Below are 25514 nucleotides of genomic sequence, written 5' to 3'. Positions count from 1 at the left end.
TTCTGACCTCCCTGCACTCGAAGTGGATTTTCTGGAGCTACAGAAGCCCAATTGGCGCGCTCTCAACGGCATTGGAACGTAGACATCCTGGGCTTTCCAGCAATATATAATAGTCCATACTTTGCCCAAGATTTGATGGCCCAAACCGGCGCTCAAAGTCACCTACAGAAATTCCAGCGTTAAACGCCGGAACTGGCATAAAACTTGGAGTTAAACGCCCAAACTGGCATGAAAGCTGGCGTTTAACTCCAGAAAAGGTCTCTACACGAAATTCCTTCATTGCTCAGCCCAAGCACACACCAAGTGGGCCCGGAAGTGGATTTTTATGTCATTTACTCATTTCTGTAAACCTTAGGACACTAGTTTACTATTAATATGATCTTTTGACATTGTATCTGTACCTTATGACCTCATAACATTTCTTACACGTTTCTTTCCACAGTATGAGCCTCTAAACCCCATGGTTGGGGGTGAGGAGCTCTGCTGTGTCTTGATGGATTAATGCAATTACTACTGTTTCTTATTCAATCATGCTTGCTTCGATTCTAAGATAACACTTGTTCTTAATCCGGATGAATGTGATGATCCGTGACAATCATCATCATTCTCAACTATGAACATGTGCCTGACAACCACCTCTGTTCTATCTTAGATTGAGTAGTTATCTCTTGGATTCTTTAATCGAAATCTTCGTGGTATAAGCTAGAACTGATGGCGGCATTCAAGAGAGTCCGGAAGGTCTAAACCTTGTCTGTGGTATTCTGAGTAGGATTCAATGACTGAATGACTGTGACGTGCTTCAAACTCCTGAGGGCGGGGCGTTAGTGACAGACGCAAAAGAATCACTAGATTCTATTCCGGCCTGATTGAGAACCGACAGATGATTAGCCTATGCTGTGACAGAGCATCAGGGACGTATTTTCACTGAGAGGATGGGAGGTAGCCACTGACAATGGTGAAACCCTACATACAGCTTGCCATGGAAGGAGCCTTGCGTGTTTGATGAAGAAGACAGTAGGAAAGCAGAGATTCGGAAGATGGAGCATCTCCAAAACCTCAACCCATTCTCCATTACTGCAATACAAGTAACCATTTCATGTTCTTTTGCTTTTTACAATCAATCCTGATAATTTCTGATATCCTGACTAAGATTTACAAGATAACCATAGCTTGCTTCAAGCCGACAATCTCCGTGGGATCGACCCTTGCTTACGCAAGGTATTACTTGGACGACCCAGTGCACTTGCTGGTTAGTTGTGCGGGATTGCAAAAGTGTGATTGCAATTTCGTGCACCAGAGGTTTATAAAGGATTTTTCAAAAATTGCAAAACCTCTAAGAAATCTGCTAGTTGCTGATACACCCTTTGTCTTTGACATAGAGTGTCTGCAGGCGTTTGTGACTCTGAGAGCTAAGCTGGTCACAACACCAGTCATTTCTGCACCAGACTGGAGATTACCATTTGAACTAATGTGTGATGCCAGTGACCATGCTATTGGTGCAGTATTGGGATAGAGGCATGACAAGCTTCTACACGATATTTACTATGCCAGCAGTGTTTTAAATGACGCACAGAAAAATTACACAACCACAGAAAAGGAATTACTTGCAGTGGTTTATGCCATTGACATGTTCAGATCCTATTTGGTAGGATCAAAAGTGATTGTGTACACTGACCATGCTACTCTTAAATATCTGCTCACAAAGCAGGATTAAAAACCCAGGCTCATAAGATGGGTGTTGCTTATGCAAGAGTTTGATATAGAAATAAGAGACAGAAAAGGGACAGAGAACCAAGTAGCAGATCTCCTATCCCGAATAGAACCAGTAGAAGGGACGTCCCTCCCCTCTACTGAGATCTCTGAAATCTTCTCGGATGAGCAACTTTTTGCCATTCAGGAAGTACCGTGGTTCGCAGACATTGCAAACTATAAAGTGGTAAGATTCATACCCAAAGAGTACAGCAGGCAGTAAACAAAAAAAATTAGTTACTGATGCAAGTACTACTTGTGGGATGGACCATATCTCTTTAAGATATGTGCAAACAGAATGATCCGTAGGTGTGTGCCCAGAGAAGAGGCACAAAAGATCCTATGGCATTGCCATAGATCACAATATGGAGGACATTTCGGAAGTGAGCGGACAGCCACAAGAGTCCTCCAATGTGGTTTTTACTGGCCTACTCTCTATAGAGACTCCCGAGAGTTTATACGTAGCTGTGACAGTTGCCAAAGAACTGGCAATCTGCCTCACGGTTATGCCATGCCTCAGCAGGGGATCTTAGAGATTGAGTTATTTGATGTATGGGGTATTGACTTCATGGGGCCTTTCCCACCATCATACTCAAACACTTATATTCTGGTGGCAGTAGATTATGTATCTAGATAGGTAGAGGCAATTGCCACACCCACTAATGATACTAAGACAGTGCTGAAGTTCCTCCAGAAGCATATCTTCAGTAGATTTGGTGTCTCCAGAATACTAATCAGTGATGGAGGAACTCATTTCTACAATAAACAGCTTGACTCTGCTCTAATCCGATATAGAATTAACCACAAAGTGGCAACTCCATATTATCCACAGACAAACGGGCAGGCTGAAGTCTCAAATAGAGAACTAAAATGAATCTTAGAACGGACAGTAAGTACCCGTAGAAAGGATTGGGCAAGGAGTCTGGATGATGCTCTACGGGCCTACAGAACTGCATTCAAAACTCCTATAGGGACTTCTCCATACCAGCTTATGTATGGAAAAGCCTGTCACCTGCCAGTGGAACTAGAACATAAGACCTACTGGGCAACCAGATTCCTAAACCTTGATGCCAAGTTAGCTGGAGAGAAAAGATTGCTCCAGTTGAATGAGCTAGAGGAATTCAGACTCAATGCTTTCGAAAATGCAAAAATTTACAAGTACAAAGCAAAAAAGGTGGCATGACAAGAAATTGTCATCCAGAGTCTTTGAGCCAGGACAGAAGGTTCTGTTGTTTAACTCTAGGCTCAGATTGTTTCCTGGGAAATTAAAATCTCGGTGGAGGGGACCATATGTGATCACAAGTGTGTCACCATATGGATATGTAGAGCTTCAGGATATTGACTCTGACTAAAAGTTCATTGTTAATGGACAGAGAGTCAAACATTATCTTGAAAGCAATTTTGAGCAAGAATGCTCAAAACTGAGGCTAGACTAAAGCTTAGTAAAAGTCTAGCTAAAGACAATAAAGAAGCGCTTGCTGGGAGGCAACCCAGTCATTAGCAAAGGTTCTTGTAATTTAAATAATAATTATAAGAGTTTAATATAAATTATCTTTAAGGTTGATTGTCTAAATGCAGAAATTCACAGAGTTACAGAAGGATTCAGAGCACAAAGCAGAGAAAAAGAGCTCGCTGGCTCGAAAACACCAGTAAGAGGTATTTTTGGTGTTAAACGCCAGAATGGGTATCATTCTGGGTGTTTAAACGCTAGTAAAGATACCTTTCTGGGCGTTAAACGCCAGAATTGCAGCATCCTGGGCATTTAGAAAAACCCCAGTGATAAAAGATTTCTGGCGTTTAACGCTAGCCATGGTACCTGGTTGGGCGTTAAACGCCAGAATGAATACCATTCTAATCGTTTAACGCCAAAAAGGACAGGGGGAGGTAATTTTGTTTCCACTTCAATTTTTTTCAAATTTTCATGTTTTAATTCATAATTTTCTGCATCAACATGTCACAAATTTTCATCTCTGAAATTCAATTTTCAAAAATTTAATAATCTTCTAGATTTTTTTTAATTTTCTTTCAAAATCCCTTTCAAATATTTTTCAAAAACTCATTTATCTTTTCAATTTCTTTCCAAATCTTTTGCAACTCATCATATCATCTTTTGATTCTTAGATGCATCAACAAAAATTCAGATTTAACTTCTTTATATCTTTTCCATATCTTTTGAATTTTAAAATCTCATCTTTTTCATATCATGATTCATCTTTTCCAAATCATATCTTTCTATCATAACCTTTTCAAAATTTTCGAAACCCAACCCCTCCTTTTTAAATACACGTTCGGCCATCCTCCTCAATCCACCATTCGAATCTGTTTCCCCCGCTATTTTTTTCCTTTCCTTTCTTTTGCTTGAGGACAAGTAAAGCTCTAAGTTTGGTGTATTTTTCTGTGATCACTGAGCAAAAACTCACCAAGATCATGGCTCCTAAAGCAAAACAAACCACTCTAAGAGGCAAGAAAGAGAATAATCCAAAACCACTTTAGAATCAAGGGAGGTTCTTAACCAAGGAACATGCAGACTATTACCACAAAATAATGGGTTTGAGGTCAGTGATCCCGGAAGTTATGTTCGATTTGAAAGAAGACGAATATCCAGAGATCCAAGAACAGATTCGAAATAAAGGATGGAAAATCCTAGCTAATCTTGAGACAAAGGTGGGAAGAAACATGGTCCAGGAATTCTACTCAAATATGTGGTTAACAGATAAGCAGAGAATGGCGGGAACTGCCTTCCATACCTTTCGAACTATGGTCAGAGGGAAGACTATTTACTTCCACCTTGACAAAATAAGAGAGGTCTTCAAGCTGCCTCAACTACAAGATGAACTAGAATCTTTTAATAGGAGAATTGTGAGAGTAGATAAGCGCTTGGACCAAGTTCTAGAGGACATATGCCTCCCTGGAACTAAGTGGATAACCAACTCAAAAGGTGTCCCAAACCAACTCAAGATAGGAGATCTCAAACCAGTTGTTAAGGGCTGGTTGAACTTCATTGGGCACTCTATACTGCCCACTAGCAACCGCTCTGAGGTCACTGTCAAAAGAACAGTGATGATTCATTGCATTATGCTGGGACACGAAGTGGAGATTCATCATCTGACTTCTTGTGAGATTTACACAATTGCAAATAAGAACTCCAGTGAAGCCAAATTGGCTTACCCAAGCTTAATCTCTCTGCTATGTAAAGATGCTGGGGTAAAGATGGGAGTGGATGAATTCATCCCAATCGAGCATCCAATCACTAAAAAGTTAATGGAGGGACAACAAGTACACGACAACTCCATGAAGAGGAGGGCGTAGGAATTCCTCTCAGAAATCCCTCAAATTGACTACTGGGCCCGCCTAGAAGCATTTGTCACCAAGCTGTAAGAAGCTATGGATCAAGTTAAGGAAGAACAGCAAAATCAAAATAGCATACTCTGCAAGCTGCTTAAGGAACAAGAAAATCAAGGGCATGAGCTACAGGAGCTGAAGTGCCAGAAGCTCTCCCTTGAGGGACCAGACACCCCACAGATTGAAGGAGCATACATCTCCCAAAATAAAGGTTGTTGAGTCCTAATCTTAAATCTGTGATAACTTTTTAGAAACCTATGTTAAGAATTACATGAGTATTAGTAATTAGGTCTTTATTTTTATTTTTATTTTTATTATCTCTAAGTAAGCTATAATTTGTTCTTCTCATCATCACTAAACATGAATAAAATAGTAGATTTCCTCTAGAGTAAGGAGGCAGTTATTTCAAGTTTTCAATAAGAAAAATTCTAATTATTTTTATGTGGTGGCAACACTTTTTGTCTTCGGAATGAATGCTTGAACAATGCATATTTTTTATAGTGAAGTTTATGAATGTTAAAATTGTTGGCTCTTGAAAGAATGATGAAAAGAAAGAGAAATGTTATTGATAATCTGAAAAAAATCATGAAATTGATTCTTGAAGGAAGAAAAAGCAGTGAAAAATACAAAGCCTGCAAAAAAAAAAAAAACGAAAAATAAAGAAAAAGTAAGCATAAAAAGCCAAGAGCCTTTTAAACCAAAAAGCAAGGGTAAAAAAAAGGATCCAAGGCTTTGAGCATTAACAGATAGGAGGGCCCAAAAGAATGAAATCCTGGCCTATGCGGCTAAATCAAGTTGTCCCTAACCATGTGCTTGTGTCATGAAGGTCCAAGTGAAATGCTTGAGACTGAGTGGTTAAAGTCGTGAGCCAAAGCAAAAGAGTGTGCCTAAGAACTCTGGGCACCTCTAACTGGGGAATCTAGCAAAGCTGAGTCACAATCTAAAAGGTTCACCCAGTTATGTGTCTGTGGCATTTATGTATCCTGCAGTATTGCCGGGGAATTGCAAACGTGTTCCTTATTATTGGTTATTGTAAATATTTTTCTTGTTTGTTTTCTTTGCTTTGATCTAAAAATTCTAAGTTTGGTGTCATTTTATTATTTTTTCTCTTTCCTCATTAAATTCAAAAAATATCTTTTCTCTTTATTTTAACTGAATTTTTTGAAAATTAAATAAAAAAATTTAGATTTTTATTTTAAAATTTTTATCTTATCTTATCTTAGTTTTAAATTTCAAAATTCAAATCTTTTTCAAAAATCATATATTTCTCAAAATCTTATCTTATTTTATTTCAAAATCAAATTTCAAATTTCAATATTTAAATTCCAAAATTCAAATTTCAAATTTCAAAATTTAAATTTAAAATTTTAAAAATCGAACCTTTTCAAAATTTAAACCTTTTTCAAATTTTTATCTTATATTGTTGTTAGTATTTCTAGTTTTAGGAGTTTATTTTCATTAATTTTTATTAGTTTTTATTTTCTTTAGCTACTATAAACTTTCACAACTTTGGCTATGAGTCTGGTTACAATTATGTTGCAGGGAGAGGAGATTACAATGAGAACATGCATCAAGGATGGGACAACCAAAGATGGGAGGAGCCTGATGAGCGGATAATTTATACGCTTTTTAGCATTGTTTTTAGGTAGTTTTTAGTAAGTTCAAGCTACTTTTAGGGATGTTTTCATTAGTTTTTATGTTAAATTCACATTTCTGGACTTTACTATGAGTTTGTGTGTTTTTCTGTGATTTCAGGTAATTTCTGGCTGAAATTGAGGGACTTGAGCAAAACTCTGAAAAAGGCTGACTAAAGGACTGCTGATGTTGTTGGAATCTGACCTCCCTGCACTCGAAATGGATTTTTTGGAGCTGCAGAACTCCAATTGGCGTGCTATCAACGGCGTTGGAAAGTAGACATCCAGAGCTTTCCAGCAATATATAATAGTCCATACTTTATTCGGGAATTGACGACGTAACTTGGCGTTGAACGCCAAGTACATGCTGCTGTCTGGAGTTAAACTCCAGAAAAACGTCATGATCCGGAGTTGAACGCCCAAAACACGTCATAACTTGGAGTTCAACTCCAAGAGAAGCCTCAGCTCGTGGATAGATCAAGCTCAGCCCAAGCATACATCAAGTGGGCCCCGGAAGTGGATTTATGCATCAATTACTTACTCATGTAAACCCTAGGAGCTAGTTTATTATAAATAGAACATTTAACTATTGTATCAGAGGTCTTTGATCATTCGGTCTTGTGACCACATGGGGGCTGGCCATTCGGCCATGCCTGAACCTTTCACTTATGTATTTTCAACGGTGGAGTTTCTGCACACCATAGATTAAGGGTGTGGAGCTCTGCTGTACCTCAAAGTTTCAATACAATTACTATTACTTTTTATTCAATTCTCTTTTATTCTTATTTCAAGATATACGTTGCACAACACTTTGATGAATGTGATGATCCGTGACACTCATCATCATTCTCACCTATGAACGCGCGTGATTGACAACCACTTCCGTTCTACCTTAGGTCGGGCGCATATCTCTTAGATTCCCCAACAGAATCTTCGTGGTATAAGCTAGATAGATGGCGGCATTCATGAGGATCCGGAAAGTCTAACCTTGTCTGTGGTATTCCGAGTAAGATTCCGGTATTGAATGACTGTTACAAGCTTCAAACTCCTGAAGGCTGGGCGTGATGACAAACGCAAAAGAATCAATGGATTCTATTCCAACCTGATTGAGAACCGACAGATGATTAGCCGTGCTGTGACAGAGCATTTAGACCGTTTTCACTGAGAGGATGGGATGTAGCCATTATCAAGGGTGATGCCTCCAGACGATTAGCCGTGCAGTGACAGCGCAGAGGACCATTTTCCCGAGAGGATTAAAAGTAGCCATTGGTGATGGTGATGCCCTACATACAGCTTGCCATGGGAAGGAGTAAGAAGGATTGGATGAAAGCAATAAGAAAGTAGAGATTCAAGAGGAGCACAGCATCTCCACACGCCTATCTGAAATTCCCACTATTGATTTACATAAGTATTTCTATCCCTTTTTATTTTCTATTTATTATTAATTATTCGAAAATTCATAAACCAATTTAATCTGCCTAACTGAGATTTACAAGGTGACCATAGCTTGCTTCATACCAACAATCTCTGTGGGATCGACCCTTACTCACGTAAGGTTTATTACTTGGATGACACAGTACACTTGCTGGTTAGTTGAACGAGATTGTGGAAAGAAAGTGCTGAGTTAATGTTTTTGTGCACATACCAAAGAGCCAATATTGTTGATCACAATTTCGTCCACCAAGTTTTTGGCGCCGTTGCCGGGGATTGTTCGAGTATGGACAACTGACGGTTCATCTTGTTGCTCAGATTAGGTAATTTTCTTTTCAAAAATCATTTTCAAAATTTTTCTTTTTATTTTTCGTTTTCCAAACTATTTTTTCGAAAAAAAAATAAATAAAAATCCAAAAAATTAGAAAATCATAAAAATCAAAAATATTTTGTGTTTCTTGTTTGAGTATTGAGTCAATTTTTAAGTTTGGTGTCAATTGCATGCTTTAAAAATTTTTTCTTGCATTTTTCGAAAATTCCATGCATTCATAGTGTTCTTCATGATCTTCAAGTTGTTCTTGATAAGTCCTCTTGTTTGATCTTGATGTTTTCTTATTTTGTGTTGTTTGTTGTTTTTCATATGCATTTTTCGTTTGTTAGAGTCCATGCATTAAAGATTTCTAAGTTTGGTGTCTTGCTTGTTTTCTTTGCATCAAAAACTTTTCAAAATTATGTTCTTGATGTTCATCATGATCTTCAAAGTGTTCTTGGTGTTCATCTTGACATTCATAGCATTCTTGCATGCATTCATTGTTTTGATCTAAAAAATTTCAAGCATTGAGTATTTTTGTTGTTTTTCTCTCTCATCTTTAAAAATTCAAAAATCAAAAAAATATTTTTTCCATATTTTCCTCCAAATTTTTGAAATTTTGGGTTGACTTGGTCAAAAATTTTTAAAATTAGTTGTTTCTTACAAGTCATGTCAAAATTTCAATTTTAAAAATCTTATCTTTTTAAAATCTTTTTCAAAAATCATATCTTTTTTTTATTCTTTTTTATCATTTTTGAAAATTTCAAAAATATTTTTCAAACTATTTTCAAAATCTTTTTCTTATCTTTACATCTAATTTTCGAAAATTAGCTAACAATTAATGTGATTGATTCAAAATTTTGAAGTTTGTTACTTTCTTGTTAAGAAAGGTTCAATCTTTAAATTTTAGAATCTTATCTTGTAGTTTCTTGTTAGTGAAGTAAGTAATTTCAAATCTTTAAATTAAATCTTTTTATCTCTTATCTTATCTTTTTCAAAATTTTATGTTTTTTAAAAAAATTTGATTTCAAAATATCTTATCTAACTTCTTATCTTCTTATCCTTTTCAAATTTGATTTTAAAATCTTTTTCAATCAACTAACTAACTCTTTGTTTGTTTCTTATCTTTTTCAAAACCATCTAACTACTTTTCCCTCTTCAATTTTCGAAAATACCTCTCTCCTTTTCAAAAATTATTTTTAATTAATTAATTGTTTTAATTTTAATTATATCTTATATTTAATTTTCGAAAATTACTAACCCTTTTTCAAAATTATTTTCGAAAATTCTCCCTCTCATTTCTTCTTCTATTTAATTATTTAATTACTAACACTTCTCTTCACCTTTCTTCATCTAAAAATCCAAACCATTCTTCTTCATTCTTCTCCCCTTTCTTCTTCTACTAACACAAAGGAATCTCTATACTGTGACATAGAGGATTCCTCTTCTTTTCTTGTTTTCTTCTCTTTCATATGAGCAGGAACAGGGAAAAAGGCACTCTTGTTGAAATTGATCCAGAACCTGAAAGGACTCTGAAGAGAAAATTAAGAGAAGCTAAACTACATTATTCTAAAGGTAACCTTTCAGAAATTTTCGAACAAGAGAAGGAGATGGCAGCCGAAAATAATAATAATGCAAGGAGAATGCTTGGTGACTTCACAAAGCCAACGTCCAAATTTGATGGAAGAAGCATCTCCATTCCTGCCATTGGAGCCAATAACTTTGAGCCGAAACCTCAGCTAGTTGCTTTAATGCAACAAAACTGCAAGTTTTATGGACTTCCATCTGAAGATCCTTATCAGTTTTTAACTGAGTTCTTGCAGATCTGTGAGAATGTAAAGACGAATGGAGTTGATCCTGAAGTCTACAGACTCATGCTTTTCCCTTTTGCTGTAAGAGACAGAGCTAGAATATGGTTGGATTCACAACCCAAGGATAGCCTGGACTCCTGGGATAAGCTGGTCACTGCCTTCTTGGACAAATTCTTTCCTTCTCAAAAGCTGAGCAAGCTGAGAGTGGATGTTCAAACCTTCAAACAAAAAGATGGTGAATCCCTCTATGAAGCTTGAGAAAGATACAAGCAGCTGACCAAAAGATGTCCATCTGACATGTTTTCAGAATGGACCATATTAGATATATTCTATTATGGTCTATCTGAATTTTCGAAAATGTCATTGGACCATTCTGCAGGTGGATCTATTCACCTAAAGAAAATGCCTGAAGAGGCTCAAGAACTCATTGATATGGTTGCAAACAACCAATTCATGTACACTTCTGAGAGGAATTCCGTGAATAATGGGATACCTCAGAAGAAAGGAGTTCTTGAAATTGATGCTCTGAATGCCATATTGGCTCAGAACAAGGTGTTGACTCAACAGGTCAACATGATCTCTCAAAATCTGAATGGATGGCAACATGCATCCAACAGTACTAGAGAGGCAGCTTTTGAAAAAGCTTATGATCCTGAGAACCCTGCCATGGCAGAGGTTAATTACATGGGTGAACCTTATGGAAACACCTATAACTCATCATGGAGAAATCATCCAAATTTCTCATGGAAGGATCAACAAAAGCCTCAACAAGGCTTTAACAATGGTGGACGCAATAGGCTGAGCAATAGCAAGCCATATCCATCATCTTCTCAGCAACAGACAGAGAATTCTGAACAAAACACTTCTAATTTAGCCAATATAGTCTCTGATCTGTCAAAGGCCACTTTCAGTTTTATAAGTGAAACAAGATCCTCCATCAGAAATCTGGAGGCACAAGTGGGCCAGCTGAGTAAGAAAGTCATTGAAACTCCTCCCAGTATTCTCCCAAGCAATACAGAAGAGAATCCAAAAGGAGAGTGCAAGGCCATTGACATAGTCAATATGGCCGAATGCACAAGGGAGGAGGAGGACGAAAATCCTAGTGAGGAAGACCTCCTAGGACGTCCCTCAAATAAGAAGGAGTTTCCTATTAAGGATCCAGAGGAATCTGAGGCTCATATAGAGACCATAGAGATTCCATGAAATCTCCTTCTGCCATTCATGAGCTCTGAAGACTATTCTTCCTCTGAAGAGGATGAAGATGTGACTGGAGAGCAAGTTGCTCAATATTTAGGAGCTATCATGAAGCTGAATGCCAAGTTATTTGGTAATGAGACTTGGGAAAGTGAACCTCCCTTGCTCATTAATGAACTAGATACTTGGATTCAGAAAATTCTACCTCAAAAGAAACAGGATCCTGGCATGTTCTTAATACCTTGCACCATAGGCACCATGAGCTTTGAAAAAGCTCTATGTGATCTGGGGTCAGGGATAAATCTTATGCCACTCTCTGTAATGGAGAAGCTGGGGATCATTGAGGTACAACCTACCTTGTTCTCATTACAATTGGCAGACAAGTCATTGAGACAAGCTTATGGAATAGTAGAGGATGTGTTAGTAAAGGTTGAAGGCCTTTACATCCCTGCTGATTTCATAATCTTAGACACTAGGAAGGAAGAGGATGATTGCATCATCCTTGGACGACCTTTCCTAGCCACAGCAGGAGCTGTGATAGATGTCAACAGAGGAGAATCAGTCCTTCAATTGAATGGGGACTACCTTGTGTTTAAGGCACATGGCCATCCCTCTGTGACAAAAGAGAGTAAGCATGAAGAGCTTCTCTCAGTTCAGAGTCAAGAAGAGCCCACACAGTCAAACTCTAAGTTTGGTGTTAAGACCCCATATCCAAACTCTAAGTTTGGTGTTGGCACTATACAACATTGACCTGATCACCTTGTGGCTCCATGAGAGCCACTGTCAAGCTATTGACATTAAAGAAGCGCTTGTTGGGAGGCAACCCAATTTTATTTATCTAATTTTTATTTTATTCTATATTATTGATATTTTGTGTTTTATTAGGTACATGATCATGAGGAGTCACAAAAAATCAAAAAAATTAAAAACAGAGTCAAAAACAGCAGAAAAAAATTTGCACCCTGGAGGAAGCACATGCTGGCGTTCAACGCCAGTAAGATGCATCTGGCCGGCATTCAACGCCAAAACAGAGCATCATTCTGGCACTGAACGCCAGAAACAAGCAACATTCTGACGCTGAACGCTAGGAATGTGCCCAGAGAAGAAAAGCTGGCGCTGAACGCTAGTAACAAGCATGAAACTGGCGTTCAATGCCAGAAACATGCTTTACATGGGTGTTGAACGCCCAGAATGTGCACCACACGGCGTTTAAACGCCAGAATGGTGTGCAAAGGCAATTTACATGCCAATTTGGTGCAGGGATGGAATTCCTTGACACCTCAGGATCTGTGGACCCCACAGGATCACCTCAGGATCTGTGGACCCCACAGGATCCCCACCTACCATATTCCCACCTTACCTCCTAATCCTAATTTTTATGATTACTCTTCCCCATGTCACACTTCCCAACACCCTTCACCAATCACCTCAATTCCTCTTCCCAATTACCCCCTTCACCACTTACATCCATCCACTCTTCCCCATAAACCCCACCTACCTTCAAAATTCAAAAACATTTTCCCACCCATTCCCACCCTAAATGGCCGAACATACACTCCACCCTCTCCCTATAAATACCCTTCCATTCTACTTCATTTTCACACAACACAAACCCCTCTTCTCCCACTTAGCCGAACCTACCTCTCTTCATCTCTACCATATTTTCTTTTTCTTCTTCTTCTCTTCTTTCTTCTCTTGCTCGAGGGCGAGCAATATTTTAAGTTTGGTGTGGTAAAAGCATAAGCTTTTTGTTTTTCCATTACCATCAATGGCACCTAAGGCCGGAGTATCATCAAGAAAAGGAAAAGGGAAGACAAAAGCTTCCACCTCCGAGTCATGGGAGATGGAAAGATTCATCTCCAAGAGCCATCAAGACCACCTCTATAATGTTGTGGCAAAGAAGAGGGTGATCCCTGAGGTCCCTTTCAAGCTCAAGAAAAATGAGTATCCGGAGATCCGACATGAAATCCGAAGAAGAGGTTGGGAAGTCCTAACCAACCCCATACAACAAGTCGGAATCTTAATGGTTCAAGAGTTCTATGCCAATGCATGGATCACTAGGAACCATGATCAAAGTATGAACCCGAGTCCAAAGAACTATCTTACAATGGTTCGGTGGAAATACTTAGATTTTAGTCCGGAAAATGTGAGGTTGGCGTTTCACTTGCTCATGATGCAAGGAGATGAACGCCCCTACACTAGAAGGGTCAACTTTAATCAAAGGTTGGACCAAGCCCTAATGGACATATGTGTGGAAGGAGCTCAATGGAAGAGAAACTCCAAAGGCAAGCCAGTCCAACTAAGAAGACTGGATCTCAAGCCTGTGGCTAGAGGATGGTTAGAGTTCATTCAACGCTCCATCATTCCTACTAGCAACCGATCTGAAGTTACTGTGGATCGGGCCATCATGATTCATGGCATCATGATTGGAGAGGAAGTAGAAGTTCATGAGGTCATCTCCAATGAAATCTACAAAATAGCCGACAAGCCCTCACCCATGGCACGGCTAGCTTTTCCTCACCTTATTTGCCATCTATGTTACTCAGCTGGAGTCATCATAGAAGGAGACATCTCCATTGAAGAGGATAAGCCCATCACCAAGAAGAGGATGGAGCAAGCAAGAGAGACCCCTCACGGTTCTCAAGTGATGCATGAGGAAGCTCATCATCAAGAAATCCCTGAGATGCCTCAAGGGATGCACTTTGCTCCCAACAACTATTGGGAACAACTCAACACTTCCTTAGAAGATTTGAACCACAATGTTGAACAATTAAGGGTGGAACATCATGAGCACTCCATCATTCTCCAAGAAATAAGAGAAGATCAAAGAGCAATGAGGGAGGAGCAACAAAGGCAAGGAAGGGACATAGAAGAGCTTAAGGACATTGTTGGTCCTTCAAGAAGAAGACGCCACTAAAGGTGGATTCATTCCTTGTTCTTTATTTCTTTCTGCTTTTCGGTTTTTATGTTGTATTTATCTATGTTTTGTGTCTTTACTTCATGATCACTAGTATGTAACCATGCCTTAAAGCTATGAATAAATTCCATGAATCATTCACCTCTCTTAAAAGAAAAATGTTTTAATTCAAAAGAACAAGAAGTACATGAATTTTGAATTTATCCTTGAATTTAGTTTAATTATATTGATGTGGTGATAATACTTTTTGTTTTCTGAATGAATGCTTAAACAGTGCATATGTCTTTTGATCTTGTTGTTTATGAATGTTAAAATTGTTGGCTCTTGAAAGAATGATGAACAAAGAGAAATGTTATTGATGATCTGAAAAATCATGAAATTGATTCTTGAAGCAAGAAAAAGAAGTGAAAAGTAAAAAGCTTGCGAAAAAAAAGTGGCGAAAAAAATTATAAAGAAAAAGAAAAAGCAAGCAGAAAAAGCCAATAGCCCTTAAAACCAAAAGGCAAGGGTAAAAAGGATCCAAGGCTTTGAGCATCAATGGATAGGAGGGCCCAAGGAAATAAAATCCAGGCCTAAGCGGCTAAACCAAGCTGTCCCTAACCATGTGCTTGTGTCATGCAGGTCCAAGTGAAAAGCTTGAGACTGAGTGGTTAAAGTCGTGATCCAAAGCAAAAAAGTGTGCTTAAGAGCTCTGGACACCTCTAACTAGGGACTCTAGCAAAGCTGAGTCACAATCTGAAAAGGTTCACCCAGTTATGTGTCTGTGGCATTTATGTATCTGGTGGTAATACTGGAAAACAAAGTGCTTAGGGCCACGGCCAAGACTCACAAGTAGCTGTGTTCAAGAATCAACATGCTTAACTAGGAAAGTCAATAACACTATCCGAAATTCTAAGTTCCTTGAGAAGCCAATCATTCTAAACTTCAAAGGAAAAAGTGAGATGCGAAAACTATTCAGAAGCAAAAAGCTACAAGTCCCGCTCATCTAAATATAATTAATATTCATTGATATTTTGGAATTCACAGTATATTCTCTTCTTTTTATCCTATTTGATTCTCAGTTGCTTGGGGACAAGCAACAATTTAAGTTTGGTGTTGTGATGAGCGGATAATTTATACGCTTTTTGGCATTATTTTTAGGTAGTTTTTAGTAAGTTCAAGTTACTTTTAGGGATGTTTTCATTACTTTTTATGAGTTTGTGTGTTTTTCTGTGATTTCAGGTAATTTCTGGCTGAAATTGAGGGACTTCAGCAAAACTCTGAAAAAGGCTGACTAAAGGACTGCTGATGCTGTTGGAATCTGACCTCCCTGCACTCGAAATGGATTTTCAGGAGCTACAGAACTCCAATTGGCGCGCTCTCAACGGCGTTGGAAAGTAGACATCCAGAGCTTTCCAGCAATATCTAATAGTCCATACTTTATTCAGGAATTGACGACGTAACTTGGCGTTGAACGCCAAGTACATGCTGCTGTCTGGAGTTAAACGCCAGAAAAACGTCATGATCCGGAGTTGAACGCCCAAAACACGTCATAACTTGGAGTTCAACTCCAAGAGAAGCCTCAGCTCGTGGATAGATCAAGCTCAGCCCAAGCATACACCAAGTGGGCCCCGAAAATGGATTTATGCATCAATTACTTACTCATGTAAACCCTAGGAGCTAGTTTATTATAAATAGAACATTTAACTATTGTATCAGAGGTCTTTGATCATTCGGTCTTGTGACCACATGGGGGCTGGCCATTCGGCCATGCCTGAACCTTTCACTTATGTATTTTCAACGGTGGAGTTTCTGCACACCATAGATTAAGGGTGTGGAGCTCTGCTGTACCTCAAAGTTTCAATACAATTACTATTACTTTTTATTCAATTCTCTTTTATTCTTATTCCAAGATATACGTTGCACAACACTTTGATGAATGTGATGATCCGTGACACTCATCATCATTCTCACCTATGAACGCGCGAGATTGGTGCACGAAATTGTGATCACTACAACTCAAATAATCCCTAGTAATGGCTCCAAAGACTTGGTGCTCAATACCATGGCATAAACACAACTTCGCACAACTAACCAGCAAGTGCACTGGGTCGTCCAAGTAATAAACCTTACGCGAGTAAGGGTCGATCCCACGGAGATTGTTGGTATGAAGCAAGCTATGGTCACCTTGTAAATCTTAGTCAGGCAGACTCAAATGGGTATGGGTGATATATGAATAAAACATAAAGATAAAGATAGAGATACTTATGTATATCATTGGTGAGAGCTTCAGATAAGCGTATGAAGATGCTTTCCCTTCCGTCTCTCTGCTTTCCTACTGTCTTCATCTAATCCTTCTTACTCCTTTCCATGGCAAGCTTATGCAAGGGTTTCACCGTTGTCAGTGGCTACCTCCCATCCTCTCAGTGGAAATGTTCAACGCACCCTGTCACGGCACGGCTATCCATCTGTCGGTTCTCGATCAGGCCGGAATAGAATCCAGTGATTCTTTTGCGTCTGTCACTAACGCCCCGCCTTCAGGAGTTTGAAGCACGTCACAGTCATTCAGTCATTGAATCCTACTCAGAATACCACAGACAAGGTTAGACCTTCCGGATTCTCTTGAATGCCGCCATCAGTTCTTGCCTATACCACGAAGACTCTGATCTCACGGAATGGCTGGCTCGTTTGTCAGGCGAGCACTCGGTTGTCAGGCGATCAACCATGCATCATGTATCAGGAATCCAAGAGATATTCACCCAATCTAAGGTAGAACGGAGGTGGTTGTCAGTCACACGTTCATAGGTGAGAATGATGATGAGTGTCACGGATCATCACATTCATCAAGTTGAAGAACAAGTGATATCTTGGACAAAGAATGAGCGGAATTGAATAGAAGAACAATAGTAATTGCATTAATACTCGAGGTACAGCAGAGCTCCACACCTTAATCTATGGTGTGTAGAAACTCCACCGTTGAAAATACATAAGAACAAGGTCTAGGCATGGCCGTGAGGCCAGCCTCCCAATGATCTAAGATAGCATAAGAACAAAGATAGCTACCAAGATATATAAATACAATAGTAAAAGGTCCTACTTATAGAGAACTAGTAGCCTAAGGTTTACAGAGATGAGTAAATGACATAAAAATCCACTTCCGGGCCCACTTGGTGTGTGCTTGGGCTGAGCAATGAAGCATTTTCGTGTAGAGACTCTTCTTGGAGTTAAACGCCAGCTTTTATGCCAGTTTGGGCGTTTAACTCCCATTTAGGTGCCAGTTCCGGCGTTTAACGCTGGGAAATCTGAAGGTGACTTTGAACGCCGGTTTGGGCCATCAAATCTTTGGCAAAGTATGGACTATCATATATTGCTGGAAAGCCCAGGATGTCTACTTTCCAACGCCGTTAAGAGCGCGCCAATTGTGCTTCTGTAGCTCCAGAAAATCCACTTCGAGTGAAGGGAGGTCAGAATCCAACAGCATCTGCAGTCCTTTTCAGTCTCTGAATCAGATTTTTGCTCAGGTCCCTCAATTTCAGCCAGAAAATACCTGAAATCACAGAAAAACACACAAACTCATAGTAAAGTCCAGAAAAGTGAATTTTAACTAAAAACTAATAAAAATATACTAAGAACTCAACTAAAACTACTAAAAACATACTAAAAACAATGCCAAAAAGCGTACAAATTATCCGCTCATCACAACACCAAACTTAAATTGTTGCTTGTCCTCAAGCAACTGAAAATCAAATAAGATAAAAAGAAGAGAATATGCAATGAACTCCAAAAACATCTATGAAGATCAGTATTAATTAGATGAGCGGGGCTTTTAGCTTTTTGCCTCTGAATAGTTTTGGCATCTCACTTTATCCTTTGAAATTCAGAATGATTGGCTTCTTTAGGAACTCAGAATCCAGATAGTGTTATTGATTCTCCTAGTTAAGTATGATGATTCTTGAACACAGTTACTTCATGAGTCTTGGCCGTGGCCCAAAGCACTCTGTCTTCCAGTATTACCACCGGATACATACATGCCACAGACACATAATTGGGTGAACCTTTTCAGATTGTGACTCAGCTTTGCTAGAGTCCCCAACTAGAGGTGTCCAGGGTTCTTAAGCACACTCTTTTTGCCTTGGATCACAACTTTATTTCTTTCTTTTTCTTTCTTTTTCTCTTTCTTTTTCGTTTTTTTTTCGCCTCTTTTTTTTTTGTATTCACTGCTTTTTCTTGCTTCAAGAATCATTTTTATGATTTTTCAGATCCTCAGTAACATGTCTCCTTTTTCATCATTCTTTCAAGAGCCAACATTCATGAACCACAAATTCAAAAGACATATGCACTGTTTAAGCATACATTCAGAAGACAAAAGTGTTACCACCACATCAAAATAATTAAACTGTTATAAAATTCAAAATTCATGCAATTCTTCTCCTTTTCAATTAAGAACATTGTTTGTTTAAGAAAGGTGATGGATTCATAGGACATTCATAACTTTAAGGCATAGACACTAAGACACTAATGATCATAAGACACAAACATGGACAAACATAAAGCATAAATTTTCGAAAAACAAGAAAATAAAGAACAAGGAGATTAAAGAACGGGTCCACCTTAGTGATGGCGGCTTGTTCTTCCTCTTGAAGGTCTTATGGAGTGCTTGAGCTCCTCAATATCTCTTCCTTGTCTTTGTTGCTCCTCTCTCATGATTCTTTGATCTTCTCTAATTTCATGGAGGAGGATTGAATGTTCTTGGTGCTCCACCCTTAGTTGTCCCATGTTGGAACTCAATTCTCCTAGGGAGGTGTTAATTTGCTCCCAATAGTTTTGTGGAGGAAAGTGCATCCCTTGAGGTATCTCAGGGATCTCATGATGAGAAGGGTCTCTTGTTTGCTCCATCCTTTTCTTAGTGATGGGCTTATCCTCATCAATGGGGATGTCTCCTTCTATGTCCACTCCAACTGAATAACAGAGGTGACAAATAAGATGAGGAAAGGCTAACCTTGCCAAGGTAGAGGACTTGTCCGCCACCTTATAGAGTTCTTGGGCTATAACCTCATGAACTTCTACTTCTTCTCCAATCATGATGCTATGAATCATGATGGCCCGGTCTAGAGTAACTTCGGACCGGTTGCTAGTGGGAATGATTGAGCGTTGGATAAACTCCAACCATCCTCTAGCCACGGGCTTGAGGTCATGCCTTCTCAATTGAACCGGCTTTCCTCTTGAATCTCTCTTCCATTGTGCGCCCTCTTCACATATGACTGTGAGGACTTGGTCCAACCTTTGATCAAAGTTGACCCTTCTAGTGTAAGGATGTTCATCTCCTTGCATCATGGGCAAGTTGAATGCCAACCTTACATTTTCCGGACTAAAATCCAAGTATTTCCCCCGAACCATAGTAAGCCAATTCTTTGGATCCGGGTTCAGACTTTGATCATGGTTCTTGGTGATCCATGCATTGGCATGGAACTCTTGAACCATTAAGATTCCGACTTGTTGAATGGGGTTGATAGGAACTTCCCAACCTTTTCTTCGGATCTCATGTCGGATCTCCGGATATTCACTCTTTTTGAGTGAAAAAGGGACCTCGGGGATCACCTTCTTCAAGGCCACAACTTCATAGAAGTGGTCTTGATGCACCCCTGAGATGAATCTCTCCATCTCCCATGACTCGGAGGTGAAAGCTTTCGCCTTCCCTTTCCTCTTTCTAGAGGTTTCTCCGGCCTTGGATGCCATAAATGGTTATGGAAAAACAAAAAGCAACGCTTTTACCACACCAAACTTAAAAGGTTTGCTCGTCCTCGAGCAAAAGAAGAAAGAATAGAGGAGAAGAAGAAGAAATGAGGAAGAAGGGAATGGCTTTTGTGTTCGGCCAGAGAGGGTGAGAAGTGGTGTTTAGGTTGTGTGAAAATGAAGGAGTGAAGATGGGTTTATATAGGTGTGAGGGGAAGGGTCATGGTTCGGCTATGGGAGGGTGGGTTTGGGAGGGAAAGTGGTTTGAATTTGAAGTGTGAGGTAGGTGGGGTTTTATGAAGGATGGATGTGAGTGGTGAAGAGAAAGATGGGATTTGATAGGTGAAGGGTTTTTGGGGAAGAGGTATTGAGGTGATTGGTGAATGGGTGAAGAAGAGAGAGGGTGGTGGGGTAGGTGGGGATCCTGTGGGGTCCACAGATCCTGAGGTGTCAAGGAAAAGTCATCCCTGCACCAAATGGCATGCAAAAACGCGTTTTGAGCCAATTCTGGCGTTAAACGCCGGGCTGGTGCCCATTTCTGGCGTTTAACGCCAGGTTCTTACCCTTTCCTGGCGTTTAACGCCAGTCTGGTGCCCCTTTCTGGCGTTAAACGCCCAGAATGGTGCCAAACTGGGCGTTAAACGCCCAACAGCTAGCCTTACTGGCGTTTAAACGCCAACATGCTCTCCTCCAGGGTGTGCTATTTTTCTTTCTGCTTTTCATTCTGTTTTGACTTTTTCAATTGATTTTGTGACTTCTCATGATCATCAACCTACAGAAAACATAAAATAACAAAGAAAAATATATAAAATATGACATTGGGTTGCCTCCCAACAAGCGCTTCTTTAATGTCAGTAGCTTGACAGATGGCTCTCATGGAGCCTCACATTTTCTCAGAGCAATGTTGGAACCTCCCAACACCAAACTTAGAGTTTGAATGTGGGGGTTCAACACCAAACTTAGAGTTTGGTTGTGGCCTCCCAACACCAAACTTAGAGTTTGACTGTGGGGGCTCTGTTTTACTCTGATTTGAGAGAAGCTCTTCATGCTTCCTCTCCATGGTGACAGAGGGATATCCTTGAGCCTTAAACACAAAGGATTCTTCATTCACTTGAATGATCAGTTCACCTCCATCAACATCAATCACAGCCTTTGCTGTGGCTAGGAAGGGTCTGCCAAGGATGATGGTTTCATCCATGCACTTCCCAGTCTCTAGGACTATGAAATCAGCAGGGATGTAATGGTCTTCAATCTTCACCAAAACATCCTCTACAAGTCCATGAGATTGTTTTCTTGAGTTGTCTGCCATCTCTAGTGAGATTCTTGCAGCTTGCACCTCAAAGATTCCTAGCTTCTCCATTACAGAGAGAGGCATGAGGTTTACACTTGACCCTAAGTTACACAGAGCCTTCTTGAAGGTCATGGTGCCTATGGTACAAGGTATGGAGAACTTCCCAGGGTCCTGCCTCTTTTGAGGTAATTTCTGCCTAGACAAGTCATCCAATTCTTTGGTGAGCAAAGGGGGTTCATCCTCCCAAGTCTCATTTCCAAATAACTTGTCATTTAGCTTCATGATTGCTCCAAGGTATTTAGCAACTTGCTCTTCAGTGACATACTCATCCTCTTCAGAGGAAGAATACTCATCAGAGCTCATGAAAGGCAGAAGTAAGTCCAATGGAATCTCTATGGTCTCATTTTGAGCCTCAGATTCCCATGGTTCCTCATTGGGGAACTCAGTGGAGGCCAGTGGACGTCCATTGAGGTCTTCCTCAGTGGCGTTCACTGCCTCTCCTTCCTCTCCAAATTCGGCCATGTTGATGGCCTTGCACTCTCCTTTTGGATTTTCTTCTGTATTGCTTGGGAGAGTATTAGGAGGGAGTTCAGTAATTTTCTTGCTCAGCTGTCCCACTTGTGCCTCCAAATTTTTAATGGAGGACCTTGTTTCAGTCATGAAACTTTGAGTGGTTTTGATTAGATCAGAGACCATAGTTGCTAAGTCAGAGGGGTTCTGCTTAGAATTCTCTGTCTGTTGCTGAGAAGATGATGGAAAAGGCTTGCCATTGCTAAACCTGTTTCTTCCACCATTATTGTTGTTGAAAACTTGTTGAGGTCTCTGTTGATCCTTCCATGAGAAATTTGGATGATTTCTCCATGAAGAATTATAGGTGTTTCCATAGGGTTCTCCTAGGTAATTCACCTCTTCCATTGAAGGGTTCTCAGGATCATAAGCTTCTTCTTCAGATGAAGCATCCTTAGTACTGCTTGGTGCATTTTGCATTCCAGACAGACTTTGAGAAATCAAATTGACTTGTTGAGTCAATATCTTGTTCTGAGCCAGAATGGCATTCAGAGTATCAATCTCAAGAACTCCTTTCTTCTGATTAGTCCCATTGTTCACAGGATTCCTTTCAGAGGTGTACATGAATTGGTTATTTGCAACCATTTCAATTAGTTCTTGAGCTTCTGTAGGCGTCTTCTTCAGATGAAGAGATCCTCCAGCAGAGCTATCCAAAGACATCTTGGATAGTTCAGAGAGACCATCATAGAAAATACCTATGATGCTCCATTCAGAAAGCATGTCAGAAGGACATTTTCTGATTAATTGTTTGTATCTTTCCCAAGCTTCATAGAGGGATTCTCCATCCTTCTGTCTGAAGGTTTGGACTTCCACTCTAAGCTTACTCAATTTTTGAGGTGGAAAGAACTTTGCCAAGAAGGCATTGACTAGCTTTTCCCATGAGTCCAGGCTTTCTTTAGGTTGTGAGTCCAACCATGTCCTAGCTCTGTCTCTTACAGCAAAAGGGAATAACATAAGTCTGTAGACCTCAGGGTCAACCCCATTAGTCTTGACAGTGTCACAGATTTGCAAGAATTCAGCTAAGAACTGATGAGGATCTTCCAATGGAAGTCCATGGAACTTGCAATTCTGTTGCATTAGAGAAACTAATTGAGGCTTAAGCTCAAAGTTGTTTGCTCCAATGGCAGGGATAGAGATGCTTCTCCCATAGAAATCGGGAGTAGGTGCAGTAAAGTCACCCAGCACCTTCCTTGCATTGTTGTTGTTTTCGGCTGCCATGGGTTCTTCTTCCTTGAAGATTTCTGTTAGGTCCTCTACAGAGAGTTGTGCCTTAGCTTCTCTTAGCTTTCGCTTCAAGGTCCTTTCAGGTTCAGGGTCAGCTTCAACAAGAATGCCTTTGTCTCTGCTACTGCTTATATGAAAGAGAAGAGAACAATAAAATGTGGAATCCTCTATGTCACAGTATAGAGATTCCTTGAGGTGTCAGAAGAACAGAAAAATAGAAGAAAGAGGTAGAAGAATTCGAACTTAATCAGATAGAGTTCGAATTGTGCATTGAGAAGGAGTGGTACTCCATAAATAGAAGGATGTGAGAAGAGGGGAAGAGAATTTTCGAAAATTAATTAAAAAGATTTTAAAAAACATTTTGAAAAATTGATTGATAATTTTCGAAAACTAAAAGTGGAAAAGGAATCAAGTGATTTTTGAAAAAGATTTTGAAATTAGCAATCAAAAAGATATGACTGAAAACTATTTTGAAAAAGATGTGATAAAAAAAAGATATGATTAAAAAGTTATGGTTTAAAAAGAGATATGATTGAAAAGATATTATTTGAAAACAATTTAAAAAAAAAGATTTGATTTTAAAAATTAATGACTTGCCTAACAAGAAAAAGATATGATTCAAACATTAAACCTTCCTCAACAGAAAAGGCAACATACTTGAAATGTTCAATCAAATCATTAATTGTTAGCAAGTATCTTTGAAAAAGGAAAGAAATTGATTTTGAAAACATTTGATTGAAAAGATATGATTTGAAAAAGATTTGATTTTGAAAAACTTTGAAAACTTGAAAAAAAATTGATTTGAAAACAAAATCCTCCCCCTTGTGCCATCCTGGCGTTAAACGCCCAGAATGGTGCACATTCTGGCGTTTAACGCCCAATGCACTACCTTTTTGGGCGTTAAACGCCCAACCAAGTACCCTGGCTGGCGTTTAAACGCCAGTCTGTCCTTCTTCACTGGGCGTTTTGAACGCCCAGCTTTTTCTGTGTAATTCCTCTGCTGCATGTTCTGAATCTTCAATTCCCTGTACTATTGACTTGAAAATAGAACCAAGATCAAATAAACAATGCATGCAAGACACCAAACTTAAAATTAGACACTAGACTCAAGCAAGAAACATAAAATCTTTTTGGTTTTTATGATTTTGAAATTTTTTTGTGCTTTTTCGAAAATTATATGGAAATAGAAAATAAAGGTTTCAGAATTCTTAATTTGGATTCCAGGAATCATTGCAATGCTAGTCTAAGACTCCGGTCCAGGAATTAGACATGGCTTCACAGCCAGCCAAGCTTTCAAAGAAAGCTTCGGTCCAAAACACTAGACATGGCCAATGGCCAGCCAAGCCTTAGCAGATCATTGCTCCAATAGCAAGATTGATAGAGATCAACAAGCTCTTGTGATGATCAGTTGAAACCTCGGTCCAATAAGATTAGACATGGCTTCACAGCCAGCCAGATTTCAACAGATCATCATGAAACACTAGAACTCATTCTTAAGAACTCTGAAGAAAAATACCTAATCTAAGCAACAAGATGAACCGTCAGTTGTCCATACACAAAACAATCCCCGGCAACGGCGCCAAAAACTTGGTGCACGAAATTATGATCACTACAACTCAAATAATCCCTAGTAATGGCTCCAAAGACTTGGTGCTCAATACCATGGCATAAACACAACTTCGCACAACTAACCAGTAAGTGCACTGGGTCGTCCAAGTAATAAACCTTACGCGAGTAAGGGTCGATCCCACGGAGATTGTTGGTATGAAGCAAGCTATGGTCACCATGTAAATCTTAGTCTGGCAGACTCAAATGGGTATGGGTGATATATGAATAAAACATAAAGATAAAGATAGAGATACTTATGTATATCATTGGTGAGAGCTTCAGATAAGCGTATGAAGATGCTTTCCCTTCCGTCTCTCTGTTTTCCTACTGTCTTCATCCAATCCTTCTTACTCCTTTCCATGGCAAGCTTATGCAAGGGTTTCACCGTTGTCAGTGGCTACCTCCCATCCTCTCAGTGGAAATGTTCAACGCACCCTGTCACGGCACGGCTATCCATCTGTCGGTTCTCGATCAGGCCGGAATAGAATCTAGTGATTCTTTTGCGTCTGTCACTAACGCCCCGCCTTCAGGAGTTTGAAGCACGTCACAGTCATTCAGTCATTGAATCCTACTCAGAATACCACAGACAAGGTTAGACCTTCCGGATTCTCTTGAATGCCGCCATCAGTTCTTGCCTATACCACGAAGACTCTGATCTCACGGAATGGCTGGCTCGTTTGTCAGGCGAGCACTCGGTTGTCAGGCGATCAACCATGCATCATGT

At 39.5% G+C, this 25514-nt stretch overlaps 1 non-coding gene across 1 annotated transcript; it reads left to right on the top strand.

The window, feature by feature from the left end:
- Positions 1–22672: 22672 nt before the first annotated feature.
- Positions 22673–22780, top strand: LOC130972522 (small nucleolar RNA R71). Its single transcript, XR_009083684.1, has one exon. It is a non-coding gene; the product is annotated as a small nucleolar RNA R71 (small nucleolar RNA).
- Positions 22781–25514: the final 2734 nt, after the last annotated feature.

Source organism: Arachis stenosperma, chromosome 3 (genome assembly GCF_014773155.1).
Source record: "Arachis stenosperma cultivar V10309 chromosome 3, arast.V10309.gnm1.PFL2, whole genome shotgun sequence".
In the NCBI taxonomy this organism is placed as follows: domain Eukaryota; kingdom Viridiplantae; phylum Streptophyta; class Magnoliopsida; order Fabales; family Fabaceae; genus Arachis; species Arachis stenosperma.
This window is presented reverse-complemented; position numbering and strand designations above follow the sequence as displayed.